The 8735-nt window shown below is 42.0% G+C and overlaps 1 long non-coding RNA gene across 1 annotated transcript; it reads right to left on the bottom strand.

Annotated features, from left to right (window-relative positions):
- Positions 1-5391: 5391 nt before the first annotated feature.
- Positions 5392-8445, bottom strand: LOC110368921. The gene is made up of 3 exons (XR_002428536.2): positions 8433-8445; positions 7851-7916; positions 5392-5477 (listed from the first exon to the last, which is right to left on the bottom strand). It is a non-coding gene; the product is annotated as an uncharacterized LOC110368921 (long non-coding RNA).
- Positions 8446-8735: the final 290 nt, after the last annotated feature.

Raw genomic sequence — 8735 nt, 5'->3', positions numbered from 1 at the left:
CTTATTTTGTCACATATCAAATATCCCGTTCTTCTTTTGGCTTTTCCCTTTCAGTGGTTGCCACAACAAGTCTGTCACCTTCTAATCCCATCTTGGTCTTTTCTCACATCAACTACTCTCATATCCTCATTAACTCCATCTATAAATCTTCCTCTTTGGTCTTCCTTTAGGTCTCCTGCCTGGGAGTTCCAGCACTCTTCTACCAGTGTAGTCATTATCCATCCCCTGTACACATCCAAAACATCTCACACGAGCTTTCCCTCTCGGTACTCATCCTTTCCTTATCACTCGCAAAGAGAACCTCAACATCTTCATCTCTGATCCCTCCAACTCTTCCTCCAGTCTCTTTCTCAGTGCCACTGTCTCTAAACCACTCAACGTCGCTGATCTCACCACTGTCTTGTACACCTTTCCAATCATTCTCGCTGATTACTCTTTTACTACACAACAAACCTGACAGTTTTCTCCACCGGTTACAACCTGCTTGGACATATTTCTTCACCTCTTTTCCACACTCACCATTGCTCTGGACTGTTGACCCTGAGTACTTAAAATCCTCCACATTTGTTATCTCTGCACCCTGTAACCACAGGGTTTGGTGTTTGGACCAATTCACTTAACTATACATATGCTCCCAATTGGTAAAATTATCAGAGAGCATTAATTTCCACTGTTATCTTGATGATACACAACTATATTCATTCATAAATCCTGAGGAAGCCAATCAATTACTCAGACTACCGGCACATGACGTCAAAACCTGGATGACTTTAAATTTGATGCTTTTAAATTCAGATAAGACAGACGTTGTCGTCTTTGGACCTGGGTCTTTCTAAAAGAAACTTCTAAATCACTTTATCTGGATGGCATTAAATTGACCTCTGGTAAAAAAAAACAAAAAAAAAAAAAAAAACTTGGTGGTATTTTTGACCAGAAGTTGTCATTAAAATCCCGTATTAAATGTTTCTAGAGTTTTCATTTTTCACCTTCAGAATATTGTCAGTATAAGAAATATTCTATCCAATAGTGACACTGAAAACTAGTATATCTTGATTGGTTTCCTGTTAAAGAATAGAATTTAAAATTCTCCTTCTCACATATAAAGCCCCTAATAATCAAGCTCCCATTATACATCAGAGAGCCGACTGCTTCATACGTTCCTAACAGAGCACTTTGCTGTCAGACTGCTCTTAGTTTTAGTTTGTATGCCAGACACCCTGCCTACTTTTGAGACTAGGCTTAAAATGTTTCTTTTTGAAAAAAGAAGCATTGGCCCCAGGGAATCTTGGCCTCGAGTCCCTGGGGCTAATGGCTGGATCCGCTCTGGCATAGCTGGCTACCTGCGGAGTCCACGTGCTCGTCCCGGCGCCTCCCAGGAGCTTCGGCGTTGTGGCTGTTCAGGGGTTTCTTGGGGCCCTTCGCTGCTCTTCCCTCAGATGGGGGAGGCAGTGTTGGCCCCTCTTGGGCATCTTTGCTGGGGGGGTCTCTTCGGACATCTGAGGTTTTGGTTCCCCTGGCATCTGCCTCGGTGCTCTGGGGGGCTGGTCTTTGGCTCCTCGTAACCACTATTGAGCATTCTTATGGAAAAACCTTAGATACATAAGCAGGGTCCGAAATTAACACTCGCCAGTCACCAAATGCGAGTAAATTTCCCATTTGGCGAGTGAATTTCAGAGGGCTAGCTTCCACATGGTGAGTAAATGTTTGTACCAAATAAATTAAAAATAACAAAACCCATCTGGGCTGCGGATGATCCATTCACAGCTCTGTCCACCCAGAGCTCAGTCTAAACTCCGCCTTCTGCGGAGCAGATGACGTCAGATGACCCAGATGACGTCTTCATTCAGAAGCAGTCATGCTGCACGCTGGATCAGAAAACAGATCTGCTAACCAGATACAGTCTAAAACGCCAATTAGTCTGTTTATAAGTTTCGTTCTTATTTATTCTGCATTTTTTTAACTACGTGCCCTGTTTTTCTGTGCCTCACCGCTCTTACTGCGCCCCCCCGCCCCCCTTCCCGCCCTCTCGGAGCCAGGTGCTTTTATCAGCGGCCAGCCTTCAAAACGTGAATCACTACGTTTAATGTCCTTCCACTTGTACCAAAATGTCCCAAATGAAATGAATAGGAGAGTAGCTGTGTTTCATGCTCTTTTGTTTTTAACGACACAGAAACAGCGGTGCTTCGGTGGGCGTGGTTACCTGCGGCAGGTACGCAAAATTACGTTACAATCAATATAGGTAATAAAGGGGCCCTACAGTCTTAATTTATGCATTTTCCCCACCGTTTAAAAAAAATGAACATTATCTCACTCTTAATTTTTGGTAAAAATTGAGAGGTCTGGTGAGGATTAATATTTTGGCTGTTAAAAAATATGCCTGGCCGGTTGATTTTTACATCTACCGGCCAACTTGCCTGGTGAATCAGGAAGTTAATTTCGGACACTGTACATAAGTGCACTCTGACAAACACCTATAGGTGCTTGGATTCAGGTACTTACAGATTCACTTCTATACAGAAAACCCCTGTTGTCACTTAATTCATTTCGTATTAAAACATACTTTATATTCTTCAGGGAATGTATCAATGCATTGATTATTTGTACCTGTAATGCCTTATCGGTTAGTTTTGCTGTTCTTTTTATATCTGCCTTTGCAGGTGTAGAAGCAGACTCAGAGGATGTTATATTGCTCTCTGCCTTTCTTCTCCTCTTTCTCTTTCCCCTTTTCTCCCTTTTAGCATTTTGCCTGATCTGTTTCTCTCCTTTTTTCCCTCTTTTACTTCTCATTTCAGTGTGCATTGAACTTGAAATTGTCCCAGCATAAAATCGAATAAAGCTTCTCGCATGTAAAAATCAAGTGGAGCACTATAGCGAAAGCAGTAAGGCTTCACTTTTGAAAGTAAAATCTGTTGTGCTCTTTTTGGCATTAAGACAACAATTTGTATTACCATATTGCCTGACAGGACACAAAAAAAGCAGTCAGATTAGAAAACGGGTTGTCTTTCTACGAAAATTGTCTTTCTACGTAATTCATATTCTCCAGTCAGAGCACACCATCAAGTAAAGAACCTTCCTCCTCCCCCCAGCTAATGCACTTTCTGACTTGAGTAGAGGAAGGTGAATGAGCGAGCAGATGGCCCTGGATCAGCCTCCCTGTATCGGCTCAAACAGGAGGCAGTCACCGCAGAAGCCGCGGAGCACAAATATCCCATATTCAACCTCAAACTAATGTCATAGCGGTTACTAAAAGGGGATGCTGATATGTCCAAGGGCTAAAATACATGATGGTTCTGTCACGATTTGTTCTGATGAACTCGAATACAACCACACACAGAGAATCACAGAAGAGTGGCTGAAGTTCATTTATGAGGATTTTACTCAAGGCGGTTTCTTGTGGGGGGAATTCAAATCCTGGTTTTCATACAAATGGATTTGAAAAAAAAACATTCTGTACCAACACGGAATATAGTGACCACAACGCTGTCATTACCCGTAAGTTTATTTTATTTCTAAATGATGTCACATGTAAGGAAGCTGAGCAACCAAACCGCTGTGAGCAGTAAGTTTCCTGTCGCTGCCCGGGAGAGCAAGCTCACTGGTGCAGTGAGAGTTCGCTCTTCACCAGCCTAGTGTGTTGCAGTCTTTGCTGATTTCTGTTGTTATGGAGAGCAAGACTCAAGTCTTGAAGAAGCATGTAGCCTGTTGAGCACGCTAAAAAACGGATTGTCTGTTTTATGCACGTTTGCTCCAACTAATGACTCTATATACTATATGCACAATCACCTGGCTTATACATACATGTAGTACTTCATCCAGATGAAAATTTAAAAATGAAATTTACAATTATGTCTTCCAAAGAAAATAAATAATTCTGGGTCATCAGTCAAAAAATCTACAGCCCCATATTTTCCTCCAAGTCATCTAAAAAGTATTTAAAATTCAGATCAGCTTTACCATTCAGCTCATTCAACTCATACCATCTGATACCAGATAAAACAAAAGGACTGAATCACATCTGCTACCCATGGGGTTTTGGAAATAAAGGAGTAAATACTGAAAACAGTGACATTCATGCTTTGTTGAAGGATGCAGAACTGAAGGTTAGCTGGAGCAAGATAAAGCTGGAGGACAAGGTCTAGCAGAGAACAACTCAAAGCACTTTAAAACTGGTAATATTACTCTTGTTTGGTTTGCTTTTTGTAGAACACTGTTATAAACCATTGTAGACATTTTATATTGATCAGTATATTAAATAAACACCAATTTTTATCAAATATGATCAGTAGCCCCAATGTATTCTACAATGTGTGGGGAAAAATGTTTCCACTCTAACACAGATAAATGTCCCTGCCGTGCTGACTGCAGTCTGAGGTCTATAGACCCATATAAAGTGGTTGGTGGTCTACTCCCTCAAGTGGTCAGGAGTACTTCCGTTATGCGGCGAAAGCAGCTTTTCCTCACTTACAGCAGTTTTTGCTACTTGCAGCATTTTACTTTTTGTGTTTGCAGCAAATTTATGTACTTGCAGTGCATTTGCACCTCTTGACTGCCATATGTTTCCCTATACGCTGCATCAGCCACCGCTTCGTCTCTTGTCTGAAGGGTAGAGCCAAAGCGTTCACCCACCGCTGAGAGTTGACAGTAGTCATAGTACTTCCTGTACCAGACCAAGAGCGGGGATCTGTGCGGTGGGGGGAAGGACTAACATCGCCGCAGTACTCGTTGTACTCAGAAGCAGCTCCGATTCACTCTGCTTCTCGACAGGACACTGCTCCCGTAATTCCTGACTCTGAGCCAACACTCCCTCCAGCTCTGCTGTGTGACGTGCCAGTGTAATCTGGAGCGGTATTACCTGCACTACTTCACCTGCAGCTAACACCACCTTCAGACTGCTAGCCTGGTGCTCAAGCAATGTGGGACAGGGTTCAAATGCATATCTCCAGCAGAAGCTAATAGGACCAATAATCCTTTTGATGCATAATCTCTACCTTGGCGTGAAGTTAACCTGTTTAGGCTATGCTGTCATGCAATGCAGAGTGAGGTGTCCATTTCCAAACATATACGGGTTTGTTTGTACATCACTCTTCAAATCAACTAGTTTGCACTCCATTTGTGGGGTAAATTAGTGAATTCAAGCACAGCAGGAAAATTAAGAGAAATTGTAAAATACAGATGACGTTAGTGGTGCCCAGCAAACCACTACTGCCCTTAGCAGCCATCATGCCAAACCACACAACCAGCTTGGTGTGTTCTTTGCAAGGTGAAGCACATGGTGGAGCGGTTGATGTCAGAGGGTGGACAGGCAGGTGAATGGAAGGCAGCGATGGTAATGGGGGTGATCGCAGGTAGCAGGTGGTAGGGACCAAGAGCAGAAGGGATACTCACAGCGAGGTTGCCATTGAGAAGTCTCACAGGAATCCACGGAGCAGAACACAGAGCGCTGAGACAGGAAAACCGGTCATAAACACCAGAGGAATCTTGGAGGAAAGGAACACAAGAATAGGTAAGATCTTAAATAATCCAAAAACATAACATAGTTTAAGAACTCTAGCCAGATTACCACTCTGGAAGAGCTGACAATCTGACGTCTCCCTCCTGGCACCTTCTCATGATAAACCTTACTGATTAGCCTGCATAAGGAAAAACTTGTGGAGCAGCACCTGTCGGTCGCACCATGCAGAGAGGAGGTGAGAAAAAAACAGCACAACGCACATCAGCCGAGACACGGCTCAGCATGCATGACATGCTCTGGGAAAATTAGATCCAAAATGTTTAATATTTTCTTTTTTGCCTGCAAGCAAAATGATATGGGTGGACAGAAACCTAATGGTGCACAACTCCCTAAACACACCGTTCTCTCTGTGAAAGATGACAGTGGCAGCATCATGCTGTAGGGATGAGTTTCTTCACCAGGAGCAAGGAGGCTGGTCAGAGTTGATAGTAAACCAGCTGGAGCTAAATATAGGATAGTACAAAAAGAAAATGTGTAAAAGACTGCAAAACATTGGAATGGAGGTTCCCCTTGCAGTTTTCCACCCATTAAAACCTATTAAAAGTCCAGACCTAGTTCCTATCGAAAGTCTCTAGCAAGACGTGTAAGAGCTGCTTCCAGAAACTCCGGTTGGATCCAATCTGATTGAGCCTAAGCTATTTTTAAAATAATGGCCACACGTTTCAGTCATGACATGCATATTTCATCAAAATTCTTTCAATAGTAGATTTTACTGAAGGGAAAACATCCAGTGGAACAATTGTTTGATTACAGTTACAGATTTAAATACGGTCTGACACATGGAGTAGAACATACGTTATTGGAGATTTCTAAGCATGCATCTTATCAACACAGTCGAATTGAGAGGACTAGGGCAAATGAGATCTGTGTCATTGTGTTATCTCAGGCAGTAATATAGAAGTTCACAGGAAAAGATCCAGTTTGTAAATTGTCAGTCTCTTTATATAAAGTTCTGGATTTTCTAAGTTGGTTTATAATGGTTAAAAGAGAATCACTACTCATATTCAGACTGTGTGCCTTTAACCCCCATCCTTCCTCTAAGGGATCTCATTGATTTTTCTGAAACATGGCTGAGAATTACAATTGTTCTTGAGAAATAAATCGTTCAGAAACATGTCAGATGGGTGAAAAATCATCTGCCTTCCAGTGCTGAATTTAGCCGACTGGGGAACCAAAGGCAGCATACCAAAGGCTGCCTCTATTAAACAAAAATCCAAGGAGAAAATATAAACTGTGACCAAGTACACAAGTGTGTTACCGGTTACTTTAGACAACCAATGGTTGCTGTTTGGTTGTGATAGCAAAATTTGCCCTTAAGTCACTACTACACCGCTTTAAAGCACGACTGAGAAGGTTGCATTAATGAAACTGAGTGACATGTGGTATTCTGTGACATCGCTGTCAAGCAGAGTGGCCGATACATATTAATGAAAATGCATAAAGTATATTCCTATGAATCCCCGGCATGAAAACACTCTTTTAGCCATTCATCTCTAAGGGTACGCCGCTCTGTAAGAAAGCCTGTGCTCTGAAATACCACATTTACTATGGACATTTCAGTTATTATAAATTCTATTATCACTGTAGGACGTCCGATTACCTCCCAGGCCTACTGTGCCATGTCAAGCTTGTATAGAGTTTACAGCACAGGATGCGAGAGATCCAATTACTCTGCAGTAATCTGATGTAATGAAATAAAAATAACCATCATGAAAAAGGCAGGGGGGGAGGGGTTGGTTCCCTTTGCAACTTGATGCCAAAGGGTTTGTTTACATATAATGTTGGGAAATATCCAAATGATAATGGATGGTCCTGGCGACTATGCCTTTATCTGTTTGCTGTGTAAAGCTGGGTGCTCTTTGTGCAATACATTAAATAAGAAGTACTGACATCACTTGTTGTGGGTTTTGAAGGCAGCCAGTGAGCGGAGATGGTGCTGGCTGGCAGAGTGATCGATTAGGGAGTTTTAAATACTCCTCCTGGTGAGCAGTGCCACGGCCAAAAGAGCAGCTGGGGTTTTTCTCCTTCCGTGATGGGGGTGGAGAAGAGCCGCAGATGGCCGCGCACCCGGCAGGTCAGCGCTATTCAAGGATGCAAACTGGAGTGAATGAGTGCGTAAATTAATCCTGGCCTGTGGGTGCACTGGAATTTAGTATGTTGTACTCCACAGTAATAAAGCCTCCCTGTTAAATCCATACTATGTATGACACGAATGCTATTACAGAAGAATTCACGGAACTATAACCACTCTGTCAGCCATGGAGAAACGTTATTGCTTCTTATTGATTCCAAAAACACCTATCACTTCACACAAGGCTCAGAAAGTAATAATGTTTACCTTAGAGATAACAAAATCACCATGGAGATGTTTCTTTTTAGGCTGTACGCCAATTTTCAGGCTTGTCTAGGGGAAGAAAAGGGGCAGATGTACACAGCATGAGGAGAGAAAATTTTGCTTTATTTTGTTTGTTTGTTTTTCTGACTGGTTTTAAAATGAAATACATTTAACTTCAGGAAAAACCAAGACCAGCATAAATGAAACCTTTTGCATAAAGCAAAATTAAAACAATTAAAAAATACTGAGTGAAAAAAAAAAAATCAAACCTGCAGAAACTCTCGCTTACGTCTAAATGAATATGAAAAGCTTAGATTAAGAAACCAAAATTGTAGCTCTCACCAACAAAGCCAGTGTGTATAAAATGTATCTAAGAAATTCACATGCATTCAAAAGAAAAAAATTACACTTTACATACTAAAGAGAAGAATACTACCTTAATAATGAGCCAATGTTACATGTCAAATTGCATATTATTGTTTTTAAAATGCATTAATAGAAAACAGTTAAAAAACAAACTGGTTTTTCCTTTTTGTTTATTTTGTTTGGTTAGAATTTGTGTTTGATTTCTGGGTGTGTCTTTACCTGCAGTGGGGGGACCTCATCCTGGCCGTTTCTCAATATGCGTTCTTGAGCGTTCTCGTGTGCTCGTGTACTCGTGACACGTCATCAGCCTCAGCCCGAGCACTGTTCCAATGCTGAGAACGCCAAATCGAGAACGCGCCGAATTCCCCGGATGTTGTTCTCGCCCGCCCTCTTTATCGAGCATGCATCAGAGCAGACTTGTGCGTTCTTCAGACTGACCGCTTGCCCAGAATGCACCGCGGCCGCAGCTTGATTTGAGACAGCGCAAACAGAGCTCACAGCGGTAAGTTAAAAAAATTCCCT

The sequence above is a fragment of the Fundulus heteroclitus genome, chromosome 2 (genome assembly GCF_011125445.2).
Source record: "Fundulus heteroclitus isolate FHET01 chromosome 2, MU-UCD_Fhet_4.1, whole genome shotgun sequence".
Lineage (NCBI taxonomy): Eukaryota > Metazoa > Chordata > Actinopteri > Cyprinodontiformes > Fundulidae > Fundulus > Fundulus heteroclitus.
Note: the sequence above shows the minus strand (reverse complement) of the source record. Positions and strands in the feature narration are given on the sequence as shown.